The sequence below is a fragment of the Physella acuta genome, unplaced genomic scaffold, assembly GCF_028476545.2.
Source record: "Physella acuta isolate Inbredline_101_S28 unplaced genomic scaffold, ASM2847654v3 ptg000147l, whole genome shotgun sequence".
NCBI lineage: Eukaryota > Metazoa > Mollusca > Gastropoda > Physidae > Physella > Physella acuta.
Genome location: NW_026731666.1, coordinates 21,893 through 34,848, shown reverse-complemented (window position 1 = coordinate 34,848; position 12,956 = coordinate 21,893).

Here is a 12,956-nt window from a genome sequence, read left to right as displayed (position 1 = left end):
ACTGCCGCCTAGACGCACCAAGGCTCATTGTATGAAAGCCTTGAGTGTACGTTAATCAACCTCTGTAATAGTGAGGTAGAACACACATTGCGACCGCCCATGTGTTAGAGACGCGTCCCTTGGCGCTTCAGGGAGCCACTGGTTATACTCCCGCAGGGGCGCCCCTAATTCGGTTTAATTATAAAATGTCGTGTGCCACCGTGTCCCTATTGTAGGGTGCTCTTTAAAGAGGCACTCTCTGTAGAGCCCGGGGCGCTTGCTGTCGCCAACTGCCAGGGCGCCGGCGGGCGCTCATTATTCTACTTAGTGAACATTTATAGTAGCCCATCTAAACCGTAGTGTCGCCCGAGGTGGGTCTTGGCCGCTCTGGGCCACTCAACCGCCAGGGAGCTGGCGGATGAACCTGGTGTAGTTTTATCACTGAATCTCAGAGGCGGAGCACCATTCCTGGCGCCTGGGGACAAATTTTCAATTTGGCGCCCTCCCCCCCCCTCCCGCCGGAGACAAACTTTCAATTTGGCGTCCCCCCCCCCGTATTTTTTAAATATTTATAATGCAAAACTGTAGCTAAAATGAGCTTTTAAATTTTTCCCACCCATTTTGGCGCCCCTAGGGTTGGCGCCCGGGGACATATGTACCCCCCGCCCCCCTCGCTACGCCTCTGCTGAATCTAGTATTACCTATGACCGCAATTGATGAGATAGCCCCTCTGGATTCCTCTCTGGATTCTGAGCTCATAATCGTATAATGAGAAAAATCGAATCCTCCCAGGGTGCCACACTTAAGAATTTTTTTCTTTCTCGAAACCCTTTTCACCAACTCCCCAAAATTTTATGACTCTCGTACGAACAGTGTCAAATTGCATCTGGCTTTTATTTTTATGGAGAAAAATTGCATTGCTTCCTGTCAGAGACCCCAGATCGAATGGGGCGCCAAAAGGGGTAGACATTTTTTTTTAAATCCTCATTCTTCAGTAAAATTTAAGAAAACAGATTTATCCATGACTGATATCCTCAATTATTTTATATAGGGGAGTGTATGTAGGGATGGGCGCCTTTTTGCCAGCGTTTGAATAGGGTTGGCACAACAGTGATAGTTCGCCCCGGGCGCCGGAATAGGTTGCTACACCTCTGCTTCCTGCTAGGGCGCCGCCCTGGCGAAATCTTTCCGGCGGGGTGGGCGTGCGGACACTGTTAAAAGTATATTTTTTTTCTATATAAATTCCGTTTCGTTCGGGGGTGGGGGGGGGGGGTCGATAGACTTTCTTCGGGGGGTGGGGGGGGATCTACATGGACTACCTACAGGTCCCAACTCGCGACGAGGTACACATTTGTATTAAAACACACATCTAAGACTCAGTGTTTCTTCCAGACTTTTTTCTCCGGGGGGCGGTAGACTTTCTTCGGGGGGGGGGGGGGGGGCGGTAGACTTTCTTCGGGGGGGGGGGGGGGCGAACACTGTTAAAAGTATATATTTTCTATATAAATTATATAAATTTCATTTCGTTCGGGGGGGGGGGGGCGGTAAAAATTTTTCGGGGGAGCCAAGGCCCCCCCCCCCCCCCGAAGAGATGCCTGGAAGAAACTCTGTCTAAGACATTTTCCATTTAGGTGGGTTTTGCAGTACAGTGGTTTCTTAAGTCGTGGACAAATGATTGCGCTTATCTCTATTGAGTAGCTATGTATTCTGTCCTATATTAGACACATTTGTAAATATCTGTCACAATATGGGCATAGAGATGATGTAACGATAGCTTATCTTTGCGGACGACGCTAAACTTTGGCATCGACACCACCGCTTACAAGTTCAAATTCGGTCCTTCAGAAATGTTTGAAGTCTCTAGATTAAAACTACTTTTCTCTTTTATGTGCCTACTGACCACATCACAGTCATGCATTTGTTCTGAAAGTCTAAAAACAGAGGCACAAATATATCGTCTAGACTTGTGAGGTCTACAGATTAGGTATTTTGGCAGTTATCTAAGCCTTTGCCTGTTCTGACTCAAAGCCTTATTCTTTCTCTATCGACGCCTTGCGTAACATGGGATTGGGTTTTTAAGGCGGCATAAAGCTTTATGTTCTTCCTTTTTGAGTACACTAGATTAAAAACTAACGTTTTCAGATGCCTAAAGATGTTTAACCACTAATTAATCAGAATAATGGGTCAAGATTTCAATTCTTGGTTTTGGGACACGTTAGTTGCCGGGGTTGAGCTAATGTCGATAGCATAAGGACTGTACCTTGATGCGGGCGTTTTATTTGTTGCCCATCGTAATAATTGAATGGTTGATGGGGCTTCTTCAAGGGTTTGATTTGCCGTAATGTTAATGATATCATGCATGTGAGGCTTTTCTAAGAAGAAAATGCGTTAAAACACTTTTTAGTTATGCTTTTTTTAAAATAGGCCTATATTTTACGACAACATAATCGTAATGAACAATAAAATGAATTTAAACAACTTTAGAATACACCTGTTTCGGCTAACATGAATGTTATTCTCCAAACTAGTAATGTTAAACGTGTCTTTTTCGCATTTTCGACTTATAAGCAATACAGTAAATTCCGATAACTTCCATATGCGTACAAGCAATGGCGTAGGCGAGGAGGGGTTTAATAGTGATTTAATAATGATACTTTCTTAACCCTCTACTGGACATCATGTTTGGTACCTTGCCCCCGGCAACTGGGTGGATTTGGATTACACCCAAGTTTTACTTCATAGTAAATGACTTCAGTTTTAATTATTGGAGTTGGTAGCAACATTGACACAGTTGAAGGTATTCAGAACAAGGTGGCCAGGAGAAATCACATTAATTAGTATAAAATTTACCATTACTAACAATAGGCCTTACTTAATTGTTTAATGTTGCTGGATATTAAGCCTGGTAGGTATTTATGTTTATTAATTTGTACAGAAACAAAAAAAGGATTCCCAAACAAAGTTTTATTTTTCAGAAATAAAGAAAATGATACAAATCAATAAAGAACAGTTTTCAAAAGAATTTGTATAAAAGTAATTATTATAAAATAGGAATATAGCATTGCATAGATAAAAATAAAATACTTGACACAAACAATATGAGGAATATTTTTTTATCAGAGAGGAGAAAAATATATGATGTAGTTTGAAAATAATAATGTACAGAATGTAGCTTTTGCAGATTAAAATGAAAATTCTCATGCCTATATAATTTATTGAGTAAATGAAGCAAGGCCCAAAACACTAGGCTAAATACTATGCATGGGACAGGCATTGAAAACTACAAATTGCATAAAGTGAAGGTTACCCTATTTATTGGCTATATCCACAGTAAAGATTTATGGCTTTATTACCTGCTTGTAAAATTGTTAAGGAAAAAGTGAAGTATTGTTAACGGCACATGTTGTCATTTTTTGTGTTCTCGACACATGTTGCCATTTTGTGTGTTCTGGGAACATGTTGCCATTTTGTGTGTTCTGGGCACATAATGACATTTTGTGTGTTCTGGGAACATGTTGCCATTTTGTGAGTTCATGGAACATGTTGACATTGTTTGGCTGTGTTCTGGGAACATGTTGCCATTATTTGGCTGTGTTCTGGGAACATGTTGCCATTTTGTGAGTTCATGGAACATGTTGACATTTTGTGTGTTCTGGGAACATGTTGAAATTATGTGGCTGTGTTCTGGGAACATGTTTGTTTCATTTTTAAATATTATAATAAAACATTTTTAGAAATTCTATATTAGGAATTGTGTATATATATAAATTTATATATTTAATAAGACAATTGGATGAATTATAATAAACAGCAAAAATGATTCAAATAAGTTTAGAAGTATTTGGCTTGATGTCCCAACAGTGAACTGTATTCCGAGCTTGTTTCCCTAGTGATAACCCATCTTTTTTGTGCCACCCTTCCAATCAAATATCCAGCTTTTTCTTGGCCTGTATCATATTGCTGGTTAGAGACTTGCTTGATTTGTGTATCACAATATGATTTTGAAGGTTCTTCTGTAAATGAAATAAAGACAAAATATTTTGAAATATTCTTTTGTGGAACTAGCAAGAGAAATACATTACAAATTTATATTACTATCTCTACTATTTCTTTACTATAACTAATTACTTTGAAAAGATAAAGCACTGAACATGATGAATAACAAGAAACAAACATTATCAGCAAATATTATAGATTTAAAATTGTGTTCATTCATATTGAAGATTAATGAAGTAGACTATCAATATTTACTCTCTTGATAGCTGATACTTTGATTTGATGTCTTTACTTTAAGCTTACACATCAGTCTCTGTGTGGTAAAATATGAAATAATATGCTTCAATAAAACTGTTTCAGTATATTAATTATATTAGATAAGTACATAGTTTTGAGCTCAATAACAATATGTGTTTCAATTATCATTCAAATATAATACCCTCTATGTTGTACAACTCACTGATTTATTAGAATTTAAGAAAAGACAATAATTAATAAAATATTTTGGATTAAAATCCATTATATTTATTTTAACATATAATGCTATCTCTTGCTATAATAATTACTTTAAAAAATGGGTTATGCCTATAGTACAGTTACCTGAGGATGAAACTAGGTACAGTGTATAGTCCACAGAGACTGATTAATATCCCTTGTAATTGAACATCAGTTGTAGTTATGAAATCTGGATGACCAAACACACACTCATAGTCCTGAAAAGCAATTTACACATAGATTAGCAAGAATATCTCACAAATTATTAAATTAAAGCTAACCCCTATTTAGTGCAATCCATCAAAGTAGTAGCATTTTTGTTAAGTTGTAGACAAAATACAAAGTAATGTTTGTTCTGTGATTTACATACTTTTATAAAATAGCAATATATATATATATATATATATATATATATATATATATATATATATATATATATATATATATATATATATATATATATTCATTGTAAATTTTAGTTATGTCTTGCTATTAAATTTATTTACTCGACTGATCTAAACTCACTTTATTTAAACATAATATAGTGGATAAGTATAGTGATTTTATTATTCAGCAATAAATAGCAGGCCTAAAAAAATTTAAATAGTAACGTTTGCGAATGAACACATTAAATTCTATGTATTTCCATTTCTATATCTTTCCCAACTTGATGCATATTACTAACCAAGCATTAAACTATAGTCCTAAACCTGACTCTAATTATCATTTATCGGACAACCTGAACCTTTGCAATACCATGTTATAATATATTATTTTAAAAAAGAGCTTACCACTAATTACTAAAATCAATTGTTTTTAGTATTAACTGAGCCGCATACTATTTGCTCCTATTGTCATCACCAGAAATCCAGTATGTTGGCAAAGATTAGTCTCTATGTTCCCTGCAACCTCCTTCCTCTTGAGTGCGGAAAACACTGAAATTATTAATCATTATTTCATTATGCCTAATAGTTTAAAGGTAGTATTAAAGTAGTACTAAATAGTATGAGTCTTAGTTACTATAGGTCTAATGATAATTATTATTGTGTATGCTTACATGCTTTAAGTTTTATGCACAATATTGGTATATAGGCCTAATATATAGTCTATAGTATATAGCCTATATAGGCCTATAAGCCTAAATATAACAGCAGCTTGAATAATGCTCATTAGCATGCATTCACTATAAACTATAAAGATAAACAAATATTTCAATTTAATTTAATTATAACTAATAATAGTAAATAGGCTTTTTTCTTGTGGTAACAAATTTAAAGTATAGGGCAGTACAGTTATAGTATAGGCCTACTAGATTCTATATTTAAGTATGTGGGCTTTTCATTCCAATGCACCACAATAGATACCACACATGATCAAGCTGGACCTCTGATCTAAAGATTTAATAATTGGGCCTAACAAACAGTGAAACTACAATAAAAATCATGTAAATTACTAATTTAACCTTCTTACCTCCGCTTCTCTAGATCTAGATGGGTTTTCTTTTTATGCAGCCGTATGATTAGATTCTAGAATCTAGACTATATTCTAATAAACATGAAATAACTACTAACCAGAACACTAGATCTAAATTTCTATATTCTAAGAAATATGTATTAAACCTATAGGCCTAATATTTATTTTAAATTCCTATGCGATGTGTCGTGAACTGTAGGTTTCATGTTATTTTTGTAATGGCGGAAATCAGTTTAAAATTTCGTTTCCTTCCTTTTGTTATTCTATTTATAGATTCAAAAGTCGGAGCAATTATCATTGAGTTAGTCGGCTGATCCACACAGGAAGTGCGGGTATATCTATTAGTTACTCAGTGATCCGATCATTGACAGATACAGAGATAGCCATTCGCATGGGGTGGAGAGAGAGAGAGAGAGAGAGAGAGAGAGAGAGAGAGAGAGAGAAAGAGAGAGAGAGAGGAGAGAGAGGGGCAGAGAGACAGAGACAAAGAGAGAAAAAATAATGTTATATGTTAAGATATGGTGACGTTTATACATCTTGTCACGATATTTACAAAATGTCACGTCAGTTTAGCATTAGAGCTAGCGTCTGAATTTTAGAGAAGGAGCTGTGTTAAATTTAAGAAAAGATGTTTTTAACTGGGGGTGTTAAACATATCTAATGGCATACACAAATAATGGAAACGTACAAAAATATAGTTGTTGTTGTGGTACAATAACGTATTGCAGATGTTGTGGTACAGCTAAGTGTTATTGATGTTGTTATTCAACTAAATGTTGATGTAGTTGTACAATTGAATATTATTGATGCTGTGGCATAAGTAACTGTTGTAGATGTACACATATTTAAAAGTTGATGATGAAGAGGTACAATTAAATGTTATTGATGTTGTTAACTTTGCAGCCGAAGAGGTACAAGTAAATGATAGAGCACCAACATTCACTTGCGCCAACATTGCATCATAACATTACCCCTTCTCCCTTTCGGCACACCATTGAGATACACACAAAAATCAGACCGGCGATGTTGTGATCTAACTAAACGGTGTTGATGAATTGGAACTCCTACATTGTGGAGTTGGTGTGGTCGAATTAATTTGGTGTGATGTTGGTCTAAACACATGGTGGGCATGTTGTAGCACAACTAAAAGGTTGGGACGTTGTATTCCAATTAAATGTTGGGGTTGTTGCGATACAGCTAAACGTTGGGGATGATGTGGTACAAATAAATGGTGGTATGTTGTTGTACAAATAAAATGATGTAGATGTTGTGGTCTATTTAAATGATGGGGATATTGTGGTCTACTAAATGGCGGGGATGTTGTGGTCTAACTATAAGGTGGGGATTTTGTAGTACAACTAAATGAAAGTGTGTTGTGATATAACTAAATTTTGGGGATGTTGTGGTACACGAAAATGTTGTAGAGTTTGTAGTACAAATAAATGGCAGAAATATTGCGCTAAAACAGCACTGATGCGATCTTGTAGATTTGTTCTGTTGGAATTTGCTTTAAATTAGTAAAATCCACACGCATACATTAGTCTTGAAATACAAGTGAAGCCGTACAGTACCCTACAGAAGTAAACGTTTCATGAACTAAACACGAGTGAGCAAGAAGAAAATAAATCAAAGTTCAGTGTGCTCAGGTAAACAGATTACAAACTCAAATGTTAAGTTAATTCTAATAAACAGTAATAAATCTTCTCGAATTGACGTTTTCTCTTCTCCCTGTTGACATGAAGGCTTGAGTTATTAGTCTTGTTTTCACGACATTTACTTAATGGGTTTCGTTTTCATATATTGGTTGAGCCTACTAGCAACCAGGTTACGCCCATTTTGCATGCCGTTTTGAAATATATCGTGAGTTTCGATGCATTCTGTTCACAAGGTTTCTGCATGGGATGTTTAAAACTCTATCTATTTTCCCCTATCTTCAAACCAGTTTGATGATACACCTCATAATCTAATCACTTAGGTTAGTATATTTTTTTGTTCACTAAATTGAAAGAGGCGCGCCCGCCGGCACCCCGGCAGTGTTTGTTTTGGCGCCCTGTGCTATCATGTGAGCTCTATGGCACATAATTTTATTTTAAACAGGATAAGAAAAGTTATTATAGTCTTTAACTGAATCGATTCTGGGCGATTATCGGTACTCTTACAGGTTGATTTTTGGGGCACCGGGCCTTGCCGTGTTCGCCATGGCGCCTCGTTCGTTTAAGTGAGCGCATAAGACTAAGAAGAAGTTGGAGTACTGTAGCCGTTTACTAAGTTGAAGCAGGCGGTTCCGCCAGTGCCCCAGCATGGTGCGATTTGGCGCCCCGGGCTGGACTACGAGCAGTATGCTTTTATGTTTGCTTTTAAGTTTGTATTTATGCTTACGTTTATTTGCATTTTGAGTTATTGTTTGCATTTAGGTTTGTGGTTGTGTTTTTATGTATTTGTGTTTGCTTTTTTGTTTGCGTTTGTGTTTTCTTTGTATTTGTGTGTGCTTTTGTAACTAAGTTTGTGTTTGCGATTGTATTTGTTTACGTTTATTTTTGTTTGTGTTTGTTGTATTTTCTTTGATTTAGTGTTATGTTTGATTTTCGGTTTGTGTTTTTGTTTGCATTTGTGTTATATTTGAGTTTTTTTTTTGTGTTAGATTTTGGTTGTTTGTGGTTAGGGTTAATTCGAAAAGTAAACCCGGGCAATGCCGGGTATATGCAGAATACTAAAAAACACAGTAAACTAAATTAGAGAAAATTTATCACCCGTCACAAAAATTCTAATTGTGTCTGAAAGTATTTATTTTTAGTCTTTTTAGCACTCATTATGTCCCTAGATAAATTAGAAAAACATAATTATTTCCCTTGGAAAAAACAACAACATGGCATTGGGGGAAAAATCATGGACTGATTAAGTGCAATTTTGTAGGTAAAACACGGATATATTTTCAGCGATTTTCAATAACCGGTAATGGAACTTTTTCTACTTTTAAGTCTTCAAAAGCCTATAACTTGAGTACTATTTCAGATAGATAAACAAATTTTCATATATATATATATATATATATATATATATATATATATATATATATATATATATATATATATATATATAATTTTCAATAATTTCCGTTGACCGGAAGTAGTAATTTACGCTATTTCCGATTTCTCAAAAAAAAACAAAAAAAAAAAAACCGCATATGAATTTAAAAAGTACTTATAATATTCCGCACTATTACACACGTATTATTTTTTTGTTCAGTGGGTGTGTAATTTAAAAATTTAATTAACTAAAAATTGATTAAAATCATGTCTATATCCCGAGTATCCATCCCCCATTGTTTTGTGTTAGAATATTCGAGAAAGTTTAGGGGAGATCACTACTGGTTTATGTTTAATTTTTTGCAAAATTGTTTGCTGTCACTGAGCAAGGACAGCTAGGAAAGCGTGTTATTAGGCGGTAAGAGCATTTTTATAGATTCTCTTGTTTTGTAACTGTGTTCTTAAAATTGCGTTTTTGTTTGTTTTTGTTTGTTTTCTTTTGTGTTTGCATTGGTGATTGTGTTTTGTGTTTATGTTGCATGTTGCGTTGTTTTTGTGTTTGCGTTATTTTGTGTGTTTGCAATGTGTTTGCGTTTTTGTTTGAGTTAGCGTTTGTATTGTGCTGTGTTTTATTTTATGTTTGTATTTTGTCTTAGAATTTGTCTTAGCGTTTGTGATTGCATATTGCGTTTGCAATGTGTTCGCGTTTTTTCCTATGTATTTGTTTGGTTTTTGTTCTGTTAGTACATTTAAAAAGATTCACCATGGCGAAGCACGGGTATGCAGTATATATATATATATATATATATATATATATATATATATATATATATATATATATACTGTCTGAAAAAAGAAATAATATGAAAAATATTTCTTTAACTTCAAGGGTTCTGACCGAGTATAATCGAGATCGAGATTATAAATCTAGGCCAATGATACACTATTTCAGGCCTTAATTATTATATATACTCATTACTTCTTTAGCATTGGAATTAGCTAAATTAGGATATAGTTATATATATTACATAATATTTGCGTAATTTTAATTTACTTTATTTTACGCATTAGTATATTATTTATGTATTTAAATATTTTTTTTCTGAATGTATTCAAATGTTTTTTTATTCTACACAATTTTTGTTCTGAACATCGTCCTGCTTTTTTTTTATTTTCTCGTATATAACGTCAGAAAAACGCGCTAGAAAATGACTGCAGTCTGTGGAAAAAAATAGCAAAAAAAAAAAAAAAATTCTTTAGAAATTATACAGTTTGCATATTATGATATTTTTAGCAACCAATTTGGATACTATTTTGTACTTGATTAACACAAATATAAATGATTTTCTTTAAATATATAATAATACACTACTATTACAATTACTTTAAAGCAGGGGTCTCCAAACTTTTCAGTCCGAGGGCCGCATTTACTATCAAATTTCAGTTCGGGGGCCAGTTTCTTCCAGGCATGTCTTTGATTTTTCTGGTCTAAGTTCCTCAGCCATTACCAAACGTTTTTTTTCCGTGAACAAAATGATCTCCGCGGGCCGGATGAGAGGGTCTCGCGGGCCATAGTTTGGAGACCCCTGCTATAAAGAAAAGACTGACGACAGACAGAGGAAGCAAGTAAAATAAAAGCTTGTAATAAAAAAATACACATACTTTTTATATCTTTGCAGTGAAACGAATACATTTTCAACATGCGCTTTATAGTGGCATTTGTGATCGTCACATTTATCAAGTGTAAGTATGTCACAATGTGTACACAAGTATTTTTCTATAGAATACGTTATGTAACATTAACAATTTAAACTTAATAAAATATAAACACACCATAGTCAACAAATCGCAATCAAACATACAAAGCACATAATATATAACTCAAAACTCATACTCAACAAACCATAAACCATAATTCATATGTAAAAATACATTCTTAATATTTGTATAATTCAGTCATATGCAAATAAAATGTTTAACGGTATCCATAGGCTATTCACAACCAAAGCAATATCCGTATCCATAATAATATTCGTATTTATATACCCTACATCCTTATATCTGTATAGCTAAGCCTATTCTTATAACAGTACCAGTACCTGTGTTTACTTCCACAGCTACTATTACCCACACACAAAAAAAAAACAACAAAATATACCCGCACATAAAAATACGCCTACAATTTTATCTATACTTATACCTTTGCCTACTGCCACGCTACTCTCTACCCTACCGTCTAACATAACCTCTAACCAAATCTCTTCAGAACATAATTCTTTATATACTAGCTCCACTAAAGTAAAAACTACAGTAGTACATTACTTACATAGGACCCTCATTAATAGAAAGATATTAAAGAGTAGAGTAAGTAGAGCAGTAAAGCAGAGTATATTTAGGGTAGGTTAAATAGTTGGGGAGACAGATTGGTAAAGATTAGGGTAGAGTAAGGTAGATAGCAATGTAGAGAGTAGAGTAGAGAGTAGGGTAGAGAGTAGGGTAGAGAGTAGGGTAGAGAGTAGAGTAGAGAGTAGGGTAGAGAGTAGAGTAGAGAGTAGGGTAGAGAGTAGAGTAGAGAGTAGGGTAGAGGGTAGAGTAGAGAGTAGGGTAGAGAGTAGAGTAGAGAGTAGAGTAGAGAGTAGAGTAGAGAGTAGGGTAGAGAGTAGAGTAGAGAGTAGGGTAGAGAGTAGAGTAGAGAGTAGAGTAGAGAGTAGGGTAGAGAGTAGAGTAGAGAGTAGGGTGGAGAGTAGGGTAGAGAGTAGGGTAGAGAGTAGAGTAGAGAGTAGAGTAGAGAGTAGGGTAGAGAGTAGAGTAGAGAGTAGAGTAGAGAGTAGGGTAGAGAGTAGGGTAGAGAGTAGGGTAGAGAGTAGGGTAGAGAGTAGAGAGTAGGGTAGAGAGTAGGGTAGAGATTAGGGTAGAGAGTAGAGTAGAGAGTAGGGTAGAGAGTAGAGTAGAGAGTAGGGTAGAGAGTAGGGTAGAGAGTAGGGTAGAGAGTAGGGTAGAGAGTAGGGTAGAGAGTAGAGTAGAGAGTAGGGTAGAGAGTAGAGTAGAGAGTAGGGTAGAGAGTAGAGAGTAGAGTAGAGAGTAGAGAGTAGGGTAGAGAGTAGGGTAGAGAGTAGGGTAGAGAGTAGGGTAGAGAGTAGAGTAGAGAGTAGAGTAGAGAGTAGAGTAGAGAGTAGAGAGTAGAGTAGAGAGTAGGGTAGAGAGTAGGGTAGAGAGTAGAGTAGAGAGTAGAGTAGAGAGTAGAGTAGAGAGTAGAGAGTAGAGTAGAGAGTAGGGTAGAGAGTAGGGTAGAGAGTAGGGTAGAGAGTAGGGTAGAGAGTAGGGTAGAGAGTAGGGTAGAGAGTAGGGTAGAGAGTAGGGTAGAGAGTAGGGTAGAGAGTAGGGTAGAGAGTAGGGTAGAGAGTAGAGAGTAGGGTAGAGAGTAGGGTAGAGAGTAGGGTAGAGAGTAGGGTAGAGAGTAGGGTAGAGAGTAGTTTAGAGAGTAAGGTAGAGAGTAGGGTGGAGAGTAGAGTAGAGAGTAGGGTAGAGAGTAGTTTAGAGAGTAAGGTAGAGAGTAGGGTAGAGAGTAGGGCAGAGAGTAGGGTAGAGAGTAGGGTAGAGAGTAGGGTAGAGAGTAGGGTAGAGAGTAGGGTAGAGAGTAGAGTAGAGAGTAGGGTAGAGAGTAGGGTAGAGAGTAGGGTAGAGAGTAGGGTAGAGAGTAGTTTAGAGAGTAGGGTAGATAGAACTGTATGCTTCAATTATCTTTTTAAATGTTTAAAAATAAACTTGAAACCATAAATTATTCTAGAAAATGATCGGTCTCTGCCTCCGTTCCTCCTGCTAGTTAAGAATCACCTTTTTCTTATGCGCGCGAATTACGGTTACATTTTTAATACATTTATTCACTGGTTGTACTGGGGATATTTAACACGAGAACTGTAGATTTCATGCACAAACTAACAATTTATGAGCAGTTTTAAAAAAAAATTTTGTTGTTGAATCTAACAA